This window comes from Musca domestica, unplaced genomic scaffold (assembly GCF_030504385.1).
Source record: "Musca domestica strain aabys unplaced genomic scaffold, Musca_domestica.polishedcontigs.V.1.1 2, whole genome shotgun sequence".
Taxonomy (NCBI): Eukaryota; Metazoa; Arthropoda; class Insecta; order Diptera; family Muscidae; genus Musca; species Musca domestica.
Window position 1 is genome coordinate 28,678,776 of NW_026712249.1, and position 17,696 is coordinate 28,696,471.

A 17,696-nucleotide genomic window follows, 5' to 3' on the forward strand; every position below is an offset into this window, starting at 1 on the left:
CTATGAGAAGAACTTCTGGTCTTCTATGAGAAGACCTCCTGGTCTTCTATGAGAAGACCTCCTGGTCTTTCATAAGAAGGCCACCTTGTCTTCTATGAGAAGGCCTCCTGGTCTTCTATGAGAAGACCTCCTGGTTTTCTATTAGAAGACCACCTTGTCTTCTATGAGAAGATCTCCTGGTCTTTCATAAGAAGGCCTCCTGGTCTTCTATGAGAAGAACTCCTTGTCTTCTATGAGAAGACCTTCTGGTCTTCTATGAAAAGACCTCCTGATATTTTATGAGAAGACCTCCTTATATTTTATGAGAAGACCTCCTGATATTTTATGAGAAGACTTCTGAGTCTTCTACGAGAAGACCTCCTGGTCTGCTATGAGAAGACCTCCTGGTCTTCTATGAAAGAACCCCCTGCTCTTCTATGAAAGCACCCCTGCTCTTCTATGAAAGCATCCCTTGCTCTTCTATGAGAAGACCTCCTGGTCTTCTATGAGAAGACCTCCTGGTCTTCTATGACAAGACATACTGGTCTTCTATGAGAAGACCTCCGGGTCTTCTATGAGAAGACCTCCAGGTTTTCTATGAGAAGACCTCCTGGTCTTCTATGAGAAGATCTCCTGTTATTCTATGAGAGTACCTTGTGGTCTTCTATGAGAAGACCTCCGGGTCTTCTATGAGAAGACCTCCGGGTCTTCTATGAGAAGACCTCCGGGTCTTCTATGAGAAGACCTCCTGGTCTTCTGTGAGAAGACCTCCTGGTCTTCTATGAGAATACCTCCTGGTCTTCTATGAGAAGATCTCCTGTTATTCTATGAGAGTACCTTGTGGTCTTCTATGAGAAGACCTCCGGATCTTCTATGAGAAGACCTGCGGGTCTTCTATGAGAAGACCTCCGGATCTTCTATGAGAAGACCTCCTGGTGTTCTATGGGAATACCGACTTGTCTTCACTTAGAAAACCTAACAGTCTTCTATGAGAAGACTTCGAGTCTTCTACGAGAAGACCTCCATAAGAAGACTACCAGACCATCTTCTGGTTTATTTCTGGGAAGTCATTTCTCTCTTTCTCGCCTTTTCTTTATCTCTCTCTCCCTCTCTCTCTCTCTCTTAGAAGTCCTTTTGGTCTTCTATGAAAAGTACATTTTCGGGATGTGCTGGTCTTTGTCGTGGAAACCCCTTCAATTCTTCTAAAAGAAGACCTAATGGACTTCCCTGAAAAAGCTGACCTTCAGGTCTTCTGTGAAAACCTATTATTGTGGAAAAAATGTTACTTGAAACCATTTGTTTCGTCGAATTCATATTTCACAAAAAACCCCATAATCGCACAAATAAATATTTCAGTGAAATTTCGAACCCATCACCTGCACACTTCAAACTCCATCCCTCCCTCGAGAAGTGGCTTATCTTGCGAGAATGTCACCAAACACCACCTCATGATTACGCGTTCCATTCACTATTTTTATGAATTAAAAAGAAACGGTTACGCTCTTTGCTGACGATCTCTTGCTACTCCATTATTTTGTCGCACTTTTTCTGTCTAATCATTTCCGTTTTAGTTGCAGAATTTCAGAAATAGCTCAAAAGAGGCACACCAAAATGTAGGAGCTACGTAGATTGGCAGGTGGCTGGGCGAAGGCAGGCAACCGACAGCCAGATAGATAGCTAAGGGTCGCAATAGAAAACGATAGAAAAACACTTTATCATTTTCGCCATAAAGAACAATAACAGCAACAACAACACCAATAAAAAACGAAATTCAAGAAACAAAGTTAAAATTTGTCTTATCACTCCTCAGGCGGTTATCTTCGAAGGAGATAAAAAAGACACAATTCGAAGTGACAACCGTCGACGAAAAAGAATGAAAGCCATGCCAAAGATGAAAAACAAGCTGCTGCTGCTCCTCATCATTGAAAATGACTTGGCACAGTGTTGGGCGGCGGGAGGCAATAATGCGCAAATAATGATTCACAAATAATGACTCGGAATTTGATGGTTTATGAATTCCGAAACGGTTGTAAAGTTAAAGTTTAGACTGTTAGAAAAAAATTAGGGCAGCCTAAGGGATTTCGTCTCAAATTTTCGAAAAAAAATTTGAAAAAAAATATGATCCAGATTTAAGTTATGAATTTCTAGTATGTCTGGTTTGGAAACCAGGAAAGAAGTTTGTAAAATCTCCAATAAATTGGAGGTTTATTGGCAAACAAAACAACAACAAATAAAATTATATGGATAATGCGAGTCAGCATTCATGGGTTACTACAGGGAAGAAACATAACCCCCTTAGGCGATCAAATATTCAAAATGAGGTCAGCTGAAAATGTGAACCTTCGGTTGGCCACCAGAACTGAAGCGCCGTCCATGGTGATGGTGTGACCCGCCATTACAGCCGATGGTCGCTCTCCGCTCGTATTAATCGACCGTGGCATCAGAATAAATGCCAAATATTATCGCGAAAATATTCTGGAGGGTGTATTAAAGCCTTGGGCACGCAAACATTTTGGCCGCAGACCTTAGACATTCCAACAGGACTCAGCACGCGCCACCCAAGAATGGTTAAAAAAAGAGGTTCCTCGCTTAATTTCCAGCGCACAATGACCACCAAAATTTCCGGATACCTCCGGATATTGTGTCTGGAGAATTTTGGAAAGCAAAGTTGACACTAAAAAATACCAAAGTGTCGATCGCCGGGAATGGGCCAAAATACCACAGAGCAACATTTGGGCAGCGTGTGACGGTTTCATTGGCCGTTTGAAGGCCATAATTCGTGCCAAAGGTGACCAATTCGAACAAATATAAACTTTGTTGCTATTTCCGACGTTTTTTGTTTTCATTCAAATTTAAAAAAAAAAGTAAAAAATATGGCATTTGACTTTGTTGCATTTTTTTTATCTCACCCTGTATATCTCCATGTTTTTGTGACATGGAACGAAGTTTGTAAAATCTCTTCAAAAATTTGGAAATTATTGGCGTACCAACGCCAAAGGGATAAATAAAATTTTATGGCTATTGCCTGCCCCCTTAGGCGATCAAACATTGGAAATAAAAAGGCCTTATTCACCACAGGGAGGACACAACAAAAAATCGCATAAAGAAAGAATCACCAGGAAAACATCACTGGAAGAAGAATTTGGAAGATCCTACTTCTTAATTTCGGTCCCGGCATCAGACTTATAACTGTTGACTCTTTTAAAGAATATCTTTCAAGGCCTCTTCCGCCGATCCCAAATCGAATCGAAAATTTTTATTTATTTATTTATTTTTTTTTTTGATTTTTTCAAGGACATTCAGAGAAATTATAGCGACCCACAATCGTGGATTTTTTTTTTAAATTCAGCAAACTGGTAAATATGACCCCATCATATGATGTTGATGACGGGTAGATAAAACCGGATATAACCGCATTTTTTTATCCCAACTTCGGTTAAAAAAGAACTGGGTAACCGGGACTTTTCTCTACGACAAAATAGTTGCCGATAACAGGTTTAACGAAATTTCAGGCCGATCCAGACATAGCCCTAATCTCAATTAACAGCCGACATGGAGGTCTTCTCAGATAAAATCAGATCGGGGAAGATCTTAATTTGGCATAGGGTCACTTTTCATGTGCAGCCTGGACATATAAAGGTGCTTTTGAAAAGTGTACAATATTTGTACGAATAGTACAGAAATGTACTTTATTTCGTATTGGGTGAAGGAATAGAGCGGGAAATTTGGTACTGAGTCCTCTGGAATTGAGACATGCATTAGTGCTTAGAAATGGTGTTGGACCTTGGTGCTCAGGCGTGTGATAAGGCTGGAGTTTTGAAAATTCGCACTAAACGGGCACGAAAAGTATTGGACATACGGAATGAGGCAGAATGTCCCAAAAGGCTTTTAGAAAATCGTAATTTTAGGTGAAATTTTTTTTTCAATTTTTTTTTTAATTTTATTGAATGAAAGCAAAAAATGTCGGAAATAGCATCAAATTTTAGAATAAGTTTAGATTTGTTTGAATTGGTCACCATTGGCCCGAATTATGGCCTTCAAACGGCCAATGAAACACACGTCACACGCTGCCCGAATGTTGCTCTGCGGTATTTTGGCCCATTTCGCGGCGAAGCGCTTGCTTGAGGTGATCGACACTTTGGTATTTTTTAGTGCCAACCTTGCCTTCCAAACCAACTTCAGACACAATAGTCCAACGGATTGGTATCCGGAGATTTAGATGGCCATTATGCGTTGAAAAAGGAAGCGAGGAACCTCTTTTTGTAACCATTCTGGGGTGGCGCGTGCTGAGTGCGATGTTGCTTGGAATGTTCAAGGTCTGCGGCCAAAATGTTTTCGTGCCCAAGGCTTTATATTTACCTCCAGAATATTTTCGCGATATTATTCGGCATTTATTCTGATTTCATGGTCGATTAATACGAGCGGAGAGCGACCATCGGCTGTTATGACGGCCCACTCCATCACCATGGCCTGTGACCATGGCTTGAGTTCTGGTGGCCAACCGAAGGTGCTTATTTTCAACTGACCTCTTTGGCAAGTAAACACGATCATTTCGTTGTTGTTTACAAACTGCTGGACAACGAAAGTTTTCTCATCGGAAATAAACAAATTCGACAGTTCACCACTTTTGGCCAAGCGAAGCAACTCTTCAGATCTTTTGAATCTATTTTCTATCCGTTGCGGTGTAAGTTCTTGCACTTTTTGGAATTTCAATGGCTTTACCCCGAGCCCACTTGTTCAATATATGCCGAATGGAATATTGCGATATTTTCAGCTCACGAGCCATTTTTCGGCCACTACGATGCGGGTTTTGATCAAGTCGCTTCTTTACTTTTCGAACCAATTCTGCTGATCTGTTGCTGTTTTCTTCCGTCCACTTCCTTGACGTCGGCATACGCTACCAGTATCACTACGGTAACGATCGATGGTACGAGACACAAAAGGTTTATTCACATTTAAATGCTGGAGTGCTCTAACGATAGCCACTTGTGGTTTTCCAGCCAAATATAAAGATACCACCCTATCACGCTTGAATTAAATTACGAATAACTTTTTTTCTGGAAAATTCTCACCAAAATGCTTTTGTCCATTTGTAAACAATATAATGACCTGTCACTGGAATAATTTTAACAGCTGTCGGACGACTGGCTTAGAAATGACAGCAGTCTGAAGTTGGTTGCAGTTTTTTCATCTCACTCTGAATATAAATAATTTTTTTATAATAAAAGTTCCAACTTTTAATACCCTCCACCATTTGCAAAGAACTTGAAAATTTTCAAAAAAAAAAAAAAAAATCCAAGAACTACCACTTAATTGAAAGCCCTTATATGGGAACTATACGAGGACATGGACCTGCTTACGATTTTTTTTTGTAATATGCTGTAGTACCCATTACGAACTTCAAATACGAAATATGAAACATTTCCAGTGAATAATGTCGCAAAAATCATTAATAAATATCGAATATCGGGAGGTACCGTCCTATGGGGGATATACGAAAACTTGACCCTGCATACGAAATTTTTTGCCATAGGCTGTAACACCCATTACGAACTTTAAATACGAAATTTGTTACAATTCCAGTGAATAATGTTGAAAAATCATGAAAATAATGAATATCGGAAGGCACCGTTTTATGGGTGCTATACGAAGACTTGGACCTGCATATAACGATTTTTAGGTTGTAGTACCCATTAAGATCTTCCAATACGAAATTTGAAACGATTCCGGTAAATAATGTCGTTAAAATCATGAAAATACCAAATATCGGGAGATACCGTTATATGGGGGCTATACGAAAACGTAAACCGACATGGCCCATTTACGAACTTAACCTGCCTACTGGTACCTACTATGCATGTATGCAAAATTTTAGCCTTCTATCTCAATTCGTTCGAAAGATAGTGTGATTAAAACAGAGAGACAGACTGACGGACATCCCTAGATCGTCTTCGAATTTTATGCTTATCCAGAATATACATACTTTGAAGGGTCTATTCTGAATATTTCGAGGAGTTACAAACGGAATGACAAAGGTAATATACCCTCCATAGGTATACTAGCTGGAGGGTACAAAAATTTTTCGACAAAAATCTACCATTCATTCCCTATTTTTGTTAGTCGGAAATTGCAATTCCAAGTTATACAGTCGAAGAGCTTTAAAATTTGGTACAGTTGGCAATTCGAATTCTGTCTGTGATGACTGGGGCGGGCTATATCGATGCATGGTTTACCCAGACTGTCGTATCAAAAAAAAAATAAAAAAATAGAAATAATCAAATAAATCTGACATTTAACACCTCCAGTTCTGTCAGTAATTTAAAGTTCCTGTAAGGGAAGATACCAACAAATATGGGTTGTAATTCGACGATTCAAGTTCGTAGAAGTCTCGCAAAAGGAAATGTCGAATATGACTGCACTATTTAATATGGAACCCTTATAGCCCGGATTTTCGCAATTTTAAGGTTAAAATTTCCAAATTTCTAATTTTCAATACCATACTCATTGGGTCATTAAAAAGCTCAACTTGAAAGAGAATATGGCTAAATATCCATCTATAAATGACCTTCGCCTAAGGCATATGAAAGCAAATTGACTGTATTTTGATATTTTTGGTTTCTACGACCTCTTAATGAAAAGTTTTCAAAATCAGTCCATGTTGGACTTTTTTTTATTTTTTGGATCCTGCCGAAGAGGCTGATATTCAATATTCGAAAATTTACATCCTCACAAAAAATATAGGACCACACTCGAAAAGTTTTCAAAATCGGTCCATGTTGGGCGTTTTTTTTTTAATTTTTGGGTTCTTGCCGAAGCGGCTGTAATTTAATATACGAAAATTTACATCCTCACAAAAAAATATGTTTAATATTGGACCAAGTTTTGATCATTTTTCAGCATTGTTGGATATAGTTCGGAATTTTGGTCAGATCTTTTTTAGAAGATTTTGAATTTCGACCATGTATCATTACCAATTTTTTGTAAGGATTAAGAAGCCAATTTCCAATTTCCTTTGATTTAAAGTTTCCTAATGGAAGCCATCAACATTTCGATTCAGGCGGACTTGTGTTTTTGCGGTTGGTTTCAAATATTTCCCCCAGCAAATTGGCTGAAAAAGGGAGTTTTGAATTATATTCTCAGGAAAAAGTTTGTGATGCTCTTTTTTGATATTTTTTAATTGTTATTATTATTATATATATTTTTTTAGTTGAAATTTCTCCTCGAAAATTCGGAATAATTATTTAATAATTTTACTTAATTTTTCCCATCCTTTTAAGGCGTAACACTGTGCTTCCGCCGGCTATCTCCGTGATGCTGATTTGATAAGAAATGATGAGATTATGATTTTGGGTGTAAAAAAACACACACGCATACGCACACACTTCCACCCACCACCCACTGGCAAAGCATCAAGACAACAACACCACAATTTTTGCATGTTTCAACAAACACAGATGCTAATAAAAGAGTGGCAGAGAGTGAGAGAGTAAATCTCAGTTACTGTGATTGGCTAGAATACGAAAGATGACACGTAAAATTTTACCGCTATGCATTGCCGCCAAGCACGCACACAACAACACACACACGCATACGCAACAACAACACTGCCAAAAGACCAAGTCAAGCCGAACTTTTCCGAATGGCAAATTTTGTTAAGTTCAATATGTGAATGTGTGTGTGTGTGTTGGCTTACTCTTTTTTTTTGGTAACAGCTGACTGTCTAACTGACTGAGATGAATTGATCTCTGCTGATGATGATAAAAAGAGTCTTAGTGCCAGCCAACAACAACAGTACGTTGGTTATAAAAATCGAAGAGATAACAAATCAAAAGCTTCATTTCCCTCTCTCTCTCTCGCTCTTTGTTGCTCTTGTTTTCTGCCTACGTTGCCGTTTGTAATCGTGTGATCAACGTAACCGTTCGTCGTTGCTTGGGCTATTGCTCTCTCGCTCTGGGCTCTGTTCAAACAGGATCTGTATGGTATAAACGTTGCGTCAAGTTTTAAGCCAACATCAGTCAGATGTGGCCCTAACTTCAGACCACCCAAAAAACAAAACTCAGGCGGCGACCGACTAGCATTAGAGAGACACAAAGCTTACGAATTCCAAAGGCATTTGGGTGTTTAATTCTCAAAACGAAAAAAATATTGAAAAAAATTAAACAGCCTTCAAAAGTCGTCAGTGAATAAAAACCACAAAAAAAAATAGTAAACAACAAAAAGTAAACAAATCGAAAAACCTTGCATTAGTTTAGTCGTGCCAGCTAGCTACCTGTGGAGAGTTACAGTTCGCAGCGACAAAACGAATTCCAAACAGCGACTTGAAAACAAAAAAAAAACGTTGGCGCTGCGTTTCAAACCCCCGTTGGCGTCGGCAGAGCTTCGCTGTTGGCTTTTTTCCTCCCAATTTTTGTTTTATTAAACTCAACTTGCGAAGTTAATTTCAGCAACTGAATTCAATACCGTTTTGTTACGTTTTCGAGTTGGTCGTGTTTTTTTCCTCAACTCTAGAAACTCAGGCGCTTTGAAAGAAAAGAAAAAAAAACACAAAAAAAATATATATTTCTGTTCCGCGTTTCATCAAATCAAAATATAAAACCAATTAATTAAGTGAAAAATACACAAGTGTAAACAACAATAAATTGATTTAAAATTTCTAAGAAAAAAACCCAGAAGTTGTGAAAAAAAAAATTAAAAAAAAATCTAATCTTTTTCTTAAATACAATATTGAAAATTGTTATTATTCTTAACGGAAATGTAAATCATTCGCCCCCAATTTCGTTTAAAAAATCAAAAAAAAAATTGAAAAATAAAAATATTATTTTATTGCATAAACCAGTTGAATAAAAAATCAAGAGAAAAAACAAATTGAAAAATTACGGATTAATTTCCCCCCTCTTTTGTTCTCAAAAAAACTCCACCTCCATTTGAGAGTACAAAAATTGTTGTGATCTTTAACAAAAAAGAAAATAGTCATAAATATTTTAATAATTTAATAACTAAGTCAAAATAACAAAATAAAACAAAAAAACAAGCTAACCAACTCTCTAACAAAACCAAGGATTCATCAGAAATCAGGAAAAAAATTTACTATTTAAAAAGAAAAATAAATAACTGTTGTTGATTAATTAATAAGGTGAGTAAAAAATAGAAAGATAAAATATAAAAAATAAGGAAAATATAAAAAAATAATAAAAATAAAAAAAGAAAAACATTTTTTAATTAAAAAAAATATTTTTAAATGGAATCCCAAAAAAATTAGGAAAATATTACAAAAAAAAAAAATAAAATAATATAAAAAAGCCAAAAAAAAATTTTTTTAATATATTTAAAAACAATTAAAGAAAATATTTTTAAATAAAATTCCAAAAAAAAAATAATTTTTTTCCAGATATAATAACAAAAATATTAAAAAAAATCAAGAATACATTTTAATACATATTCAGATAATATTATTGAGAACTATTCAAAACTTAAAAAAGAATTAAAGAAAATACTTTTAAATAAAATTCCAAAAAAAATCATAATTTTTTTTTCGAGATATAATAATAAAAATATTTAAAAAATTTTTAAAAAAAATCAAGAATACATTTGAATATATATTCTGAATATATTATTGAAATCTATTCAAAATCAATTTGAAAAAAAAAATCAAAAATTCTTAAAAAAAAGTATTTTTGAAAAAAAAGGTATAAAATATTTCAAACAAGAAAGGAAAAGAAATTAAACATATATATTAGGAAAGAAATTAAAAAAATACGTTCGGAAAGAATTCCAATATATACAATTTTTTTAGTGCCTTTAAAAATATATATTCAAGAGAAACTGATTGTCTAGATCTGGAGTATTTTTCCAATTTTTTTTAAACATAATTTTTTTTTAGAAAATATTAAAAAAAAAAATTCTTTCTTAAGTCTGTAGTATTGCCCCCAAAGGCTTAAGAAATAAAAAAAATATTACTTTCTTTACTATTATTTTTATTAATATATTTGTTAATCTGTTTGAAATATATTTTATATATATTTTTTTTAAATTATATATTCAGAATTTATTGTTGAAAAATAATCAAAAAAAAAATTAAAAAAAGCAAAAATTCTTGAAAAAATCCAAAATTCCTAAAAAAGTCAAAAGTATTTGAGGGTGAAATAGCAAAAAAAACTGCTGCAAATATTTTTATATTTTTATTATTTTTTTTAATTTCATTAAATGAAAGCAAAAAATTTAGGAAATTGCATTAATTTTTGGAATAAGTTTAGATTTGTTCGAATTGGTCACTTTTGACACGAATTATGGCCTTCAAACGGTCAATGAAACCGTCACAAGCTGCCCGAATGTTGCTCTGCTGTATTTTGGCCCAATCCCGGCGAAGTGCTTCCTTGAGGTGATCGACACTTTGGTATTTTTTAATGCCAACCTTGCTTTCCAAAATACTCTAGACACTAGACACACAAATATTTTAAATATTATAAATATTATCATTTTAATATTCATCCTAAGAGAAATTTCAGTAGTCCGTATTACAAAACCGGTTGTAAAATGGAAAAAAGAAAATATTTTCATTTTCAAATCAATAATTTGTATTTCGATAAAAAAAAAACTAGCAACCCGTTTGTCTTCAAACTATTATGCAAATAATTTTTTACAATTTATTTATTTATTTACCTTGTTGCGGGATAGGATTAAATAATCGCTTTCGAATCGCATTTTTTCCAGTTTAAGCTAATTGAATATTATCGGTTGTGATTTTCTTAAACAAATCTAACGGAAGTTTAAAATTAAATTCTACTCCCCCTCTCCTCCCCTCCCCCATTTCTTACTTCCCATAAATCCCAGCATTTAATCACTTACTAGCCATTAATAAAATTACAAAAAGTGAAAAAAAAAAAAATTGTTTCAATTGTGAGAATTTCGCAAAGGAACTCACAACCGGTCCACCCACCATTTATGGGGTGGGAAAAATGATTAGAACAATAATTTCAATATTCCCATGGAAATGATGGAAAAAAATAGAAAATTAAAATAAAAAAATAGATTTTAGATTTGTTTTGTAGTTCATCGTCATTACCCCTTCGATTCCCTTGGACGTTGATTGGCTCCACATTTTGTGTGAGTTTTTTTTTGTTTAATATTTTTTTTTATTGTAGTGTTTGTTGCATTATTAGTTTAATAATCATAAATACTGTTATATTATTTGTTAAGCAATTGTTGTAATATTTTTTTATTTATTTTTTATTCTCATATCTCCTCACCAAATAGACGTCAGTGTAGTAATCGTTTCCTTTTGTTGTTAACATGCAAACTAGAAATTATAATATTTTTTTTGTTATTGCAAATTTTATGGAAACAAAAAGAGGCTTTGGTGAATTTTGGCGGATTTTTTTTTTAAATGTTATATTTAAAATATGGATTCAATGGCCCAGTGATATAAGTGATGGATTTCAAAGGATAAAGAGTGTATCGACAGATTTCCCGTTTGTCACCCACTCGGCGTATACTCAATATCCAATATAGTGTATACGCCGCCTATGTGGCAGATCTATAAAAAATGGAGTTTTGTGGTTGCAGTGTCATGTCATGGTAAAGTCGAATCTTACGCTGAACAAAAAAAATATATTCCCTATAGTAACTTAAACGACGTCCGACCACAGTGAAACCTAGATACCATATTAACAACAAAAACTACAGTGAATGTGAGGGATTCCTGGGAATCCGTTTATTTCAGGTGTATATTGTTTTCGGAATCCGTTGATTTTGGGTATATAGTGTCATCGGCAATATTACAGATAACAATATAAGGATTTTTATGGTCAAAAATGTTAACCCTCAACGGAGTCACAAAAATTGTCTTTTGGGCTATTTTTCAAAATATGCTAAAAATCTCCCATTATACGGCCACGTAGCAAGTCAAAATATTCTACAAACTTATTTATCATCGAATTCTACTATGGGTCCCAGAGGACATCAAAAGTCTAAGTCTTACCTAAACATCGGGTATTCGGAAACATTTACATTTTTAGGAGTTAAAGTCGTGTGGTATGAGAGTTTAGGCAATAAACCTCCGACAAAGCATCATTTTGGAAGCATAACCTCAAAGACAAATAAATTCTTCATCAAATTTCACTATAGGACACCAAAGAATAAAAATCTCTATTTCCATAACATATCAAAAAATGCTAGCGTCAACTTAAAAAAATTTTTCCTCTGAGTTTTTTCGAACTGATGCCTGAAAATAACATACAATTTCATGTTAGGCAGGAGGTGTTAAAAGACGAAATATTCTGCACAAAATTTCACTATAAATCTCAGAATAAACAATATGTCTAGTTCAAATAGCTTTTATGAAAAATTCATTCGAAATTTATGTACTACAAGTGAAAATGATGCGTTTGCATATTTTACTACTAATTTAATAAGTTTTCATTTTATGGCAAAATTCATCCACAAAACACTATTTTAGAAGGATCACGCCAAAGACAAAAATATTCCTCATCGAATTTCACTATAAGTCGGCAAAGAATAAAAATCTATATATCGAATGTGTATCAAAAAAAATATATATATATTGGCATCAATGTTCCCAAAAAACCGAAAATTGCCGCTAATTTTTTGATGATTTTTTCAACTGATTTTTTTCGAGTTGATACCTGAAAATAATATAAAACTTTATTTTAGGACGAAGGTTTTAAAGGAAGAAATATTCTACACAAAATTTCACTATAGATCTCAGAACAAAACATACGTCTAGCTATAACGGTTTTTAGGAAAATTACGTTCGAAATTTATGAATTATAAGTGAAAATTATGTGTGTTGCTTTTTACACTGTAAATTTAGCACGTTTTCATTTTATGGCGAAATTCTCCAACTAATTATTATTTTAGAAGAATTATGTCAAAGACAAAAGTATTCCTCATCGGATTTCACTATAAGTCACCACAGAACAAAAATCTATATTTTCATTGTATATCAAAAAAATATTGGTATCAATGTTCCAAAAAAATAAATAAATAAATAAACGAAAATAATCGCTAATTCTTCTTTGTCGCCTTTTTGAGTTGACAGCTGAAAGTAACATAAAATTTCATTTTAGGCAGAAGGTGTTAAATAAATCTCAGAATAAACCATACGTCTAGGTACAATAGTTATTAGGAAAAATTACATTCAACATTTATATATTAAAAGTGAAAATTATATATTTGCTTTTTATGTGAGATGAAAAAACTGCAACCAATTTCAGACTTCTGTCATTTCTAAGCCACTCGTCCGACAGCTGTTAAAGTTATTCCAGTAATAGCTCATTATATTGTTTACAAGCGTACAAAAGCATTTTGATGGGAATTTTCCAGAAAAAACTGTTATTCGTGATGGAATTCAAGCGTGATAGTGTGATTTCTTTATATTTTTGGCTGGAAAACCACGAGTGGCTATCGTCAGCTGAAAATGTGCACTTTCGGTTGGCCACCAGAACTCAAGAGCCGGCCATTGTAATGGTGTGGGCCGCCATAACAGCCGACCATCGCTCTCCGCTCGTATTAATCGACCGTGGCATCAGAATAAATGCCGAATATTATCGCGAAAATATAAAGCTTTGGGCACGCAAACATTTTCGCCACAGACCTTGGACATTCCAACAGGACTCAGCACGCGCCACCCAAGAATGGTTACAAAATGAGGTCCCTCTCTTCATTTCCAGCGCACAATGGTCACCAAAATCTCCGGATATCAATCAGTTGGGCTATTATGTCTGGAGTAGGTTTGGAAAGCAAGGTTGGTACTAAAAATTACCAAAGTATCGATCACCTCAAGAAAGCGTTTTGCCGGAAATGGGCCAAAATACCGCAGAGCAACATTCGGGCAGCGTGTGACACAATTCGTGTAAAGTCTACAACAAAAAGTCCCTTTAAAGGGACCTATAGACTTCGAGGCTACTAGAAAATTATTAAAAAAATGTCTTTTATTAATTTCAAAACGCCATCTATACTTAAATATTATGTTAATACCTGTTTTTAATACAGAGTGCGTGCCATTGGGCGCCATTTGATAACAAGCCGAATGATATTTTTAAAGGTTTTTATATCTTCCAAAACAAATTGCTTGATTTTTTCCATGTTATTAGCTATTTTTAATACAAAGTGCGTGCCGTTGGGCGCCATTTGATACCAACCCCAAAAATATTTTCAAATTTATTAAATTCCCCCCCCCCCCCCCCCAAAAAAAAAAAAAAAAATTCTCTTGATTTTTCCCATTTTGAGTATATACAATTGTACGACCATCTGATCAAGGATAGAATATTCTTGCACTTTTTGGAAATATGGCCTCCATGTGCCTCTATTTGCCGAGTATTTGAAAGACTAGTGCAAATATTATTCTAACGGTATTGTTTTTATTATTTATTTAATATTTCTCTTTCTTGTTATTTGTTTTAAATATAATTGGTCTTAGATTATTGAAGAATAGGAAATCAAATATCAATTAAAAGCGGGATATTTAAAACAGACGTTTTTATTGACTTTGGCACGACATTGACGCGCTTTTTGAGTAAACTCAGAAATTTTGAGATCTTATGTGGTTACGGGGTTAGGAAGACCTCTAAGACGATTTAGCGATGTCCGTCTGTATGTGTGTCTGTCCGTCTGTCAGTTTGTCTGTTGTAATCACGCAATCTTTCGAACGATCTGAGACAAAAGCCTAAAATATTGTACACACGTGTATTTTGCCAGGAAACAGGTTATGTTCGTAAATGGGCCATGTCGGTCCACGTTTTCATATAGTCCCCATATAAGAGTACCTCCCGATATTTGGTGTTTTGATGATTTAGCGACATTATTCCCCCGATTTGTTTCAAGTTTCGTTTTCGAGGTTTGTAATGGGTACTACAGTATATGTCATAAAATGCCATAAATAAATTTCTCACATTTTTTGCTGTAAATCCATTAACCCGATTAACCATGAAATAGCTGTTTAATCCTCTTTATAAACAAACTACCGATAACAAAGTGTTTAGCAAAAAATTATGATCCAGTTGTTTATTAAATACATAAATTGGCAAATGTATATCGGCTCAATAATATTTCTGGTTTCGTGTTAATTAACCTGCAAAGTTTACAAACGATTTCTCTTTCTTTAAAATATTATTGATTCAATTAAGATACCATATAAAGTTGATGGTCTCATTTTTTTCACTGGGTAAAACTTGAATTTTTAATGCAGAACTTGATTTTCTGTACAAAAAAAATGTAGGCCCAAAAAGAAAATTGGAATTATTTTATATATTTAAAAAAATAATAATAAAAATAAAAAAAATGTTTTTTGTCATAGAAGTTATTTTTAAAATAACTTCTGGGGAGAATATACCAGACAAAAAACAAGGGAACTGATGAGGATTGGTGGCTCTTTCCGAAACCTAGGTATTCCCTGCCTTACCCCCTGGTAAACATTACCATCGTTCTCCACTAATGAACAAACGTTGTTGTTATAAAAACAACAATAAAGGGATAAAGCATGATCATTTTACAAAAAAAAAATAATAAAATAAAAAATAAAATAAACAAAAACTAATTATATTTTTTTATTTTTTTTTTTTTTTCTTTACAGGTAATTTTTACAATTCCCAATATTTTATTGTGCTCAAAAATTTGCTGTGAGTAATATTTAAAATTATTGAATTGTTAATTTAAATGTACTTTAGTTTCGAGGTCCGAGCCAACATTAAGCTCCGTTAGTCCTCATTTATATTATTTCGCGAAGATATGCCGGGTTACTTTAAAGTTATGGTCCCAAGAAAACTTCTGCAAAGAAATACCACAGCCATAAAAATTTCCATCAATTATATATTTTTGGCGATATCTCGTATATTATCAACTGTACTATGGACATGTATGGAGATCATTTGAAGGTCATGAATTCCTTTTGCTTATTCAAGACATTACATGATTATATAACAAATAACTTTAAAGACATGACCTCTAGAAAGAAATATTAGTTAACTGAAATTCTGTAGTACTCATACATACATGCCTATATCTTAGATTTTTGTGAGAACTCCATCGAAAGTTACTTAAAATTTTTATAGCCCTGATATTCCTCTATCATCATCAGGTATTTTCATAAAGTTATCCCCACTACCTTACAAGTTATGACCTTTAGAAAATTATTACGCAGAAAAATCAACTAATTGAAAAATTGTGCTACTCATACAAATTTGATAATATCTTTGTTATTTGTGATGTTTTCCCCAAATAATCAGACATAGAATGTAGCTCTGGCCCTCCTCCACCTCTGCAAGTTATTTTGCAAAAGATACCTCAACAGCTTTCGATGTTATTGTCCTAGAGATATGTTACGGAAAAATATTTAAGCAGTTGAAAAGCACTACTAAATTGTTGCTTATATCTTGAATATTTGTGCTGGTTCTGTCGGAATATTTTGGATCTAATTACAGTCCTGGTGTTTATCTTTCATAATCTAGTCATTTCATAAAGATATCTCGCTTAATTTCCAAGTTATGTCCTTTAGGAAATCGTTACAGAGAAATAACAACTAATTGCTAATTCATGGCACCAGTATAAATTTGGCTATAACTTGGATATTTTTGTGCAGGTACCGTCAGAGATTATATACCATTTGTTGCCCTGGTACTCCCCTTTCATAATCAGGTAATTTCATCAATTTAGCCCAACTAATTCCAAAGTTATGACCCGTTGAAAATAAATACGCGGAAATATCAATATTTTAACAATTATGGCACCTGAATAAATTTGGCGATATCTCGAATATTTTCTCAAGTTTCGTGGACACAATCTGAATCAATTTAAGCTCTAGTACTTCTCTTTCAAAACAATGTTTTTTCATTAGGATATGTCAACTAATTCAAAAGTTACGAGAAAGTTGTTACGAATTAACATCAAAAATTTAAAATTCCTAGCAATTGTGTGATTTTGGCGATATCTCCAATATTTTCTCTATTTCATGAATATAGTCTAACCCAATTTGAAAATCTCGTACTTCTCTGTCGTTAGTAAATTATTTTGGTTGGGTATGCCAGGTACTTCAAAAGTTATGAACCAAAGAAAATTGTTACGAAGCAATTTCGAGAAATTCAAAAACATTAACACCTGTGTTTCTTTTACCGATAACTCGTGTATTTGATACGATAATCTAAAGTAATGCATATCAATGCAGAAGTTAGAAAATTGTTTTTAACAATTTATGTATTTTATAAAAATCTACTGCGTATTTCGGAAGTTATACTCTTTAGAACACCGCAACATATGTCATGATACGGAATATTTGCGGTACTTGTGTAGCAGTTGCGATATCTCTGGTATTTTAGCAGATATTTTAAAGAATTAGGTATTTATTTGTGTCTCAAGTACCGTCCGCTTATAATCAATTTATTTCACAAAGATTCTCTCAAGATTGTGGAAGTTATACTCCCTGAAAAACATTTACGCAAAGTATGACAGCATATGGCATGTTGTGACTCTGTTACATATTTACCGATATCTTTGGTATTTACTTAAATTTCACAAACATGTTAAAAGATAATTTATAGCCCTCAGAGGCATCTTCCATAATCAAGTTATTTCATGAATATCTATCAGTTACTTTTGAAGTTATGTCCCATTGAAAACTGTTACGGAGAAATATCGGAGATTTAAAAATTTAAAGTAATTGTGCACATTTGGCGATATCTTGGATATTTGTTCTCGTTCCGTCGGAA

General features: G+C 33.8%; 2 protein-coding genes across 2 annotated transcripts in view; one reads left to right on the forward strand and one right to left on the reverse strand.

Moving 5' to 3' along the window:
* Positions 1–17,696, reverse strand: part of LOC101889241 (dnaJ homolog subfamily C member 22) — a 201,861-nt gene that overhangs the window by 74,071 nt on the left and 110,094 nt on the right. The gene's annotated exons all lie outside the window — the stretch shown is intronic.
* Positions 8,088–17,696, forward strand: part of LOC101889533 (UNC93-like protein) — a 106,379-nt gene continuing 96,770 nt past the window's right edge. The window contains exon 1 of the mRNA XM_005183223.4: positions 8,088–9,112. The gene's annotated coding sequence lies outside the window, so the exon portion shown is untranslated. The remainder of the gene's footprint in view (positions 9,113–17,696) is intronic.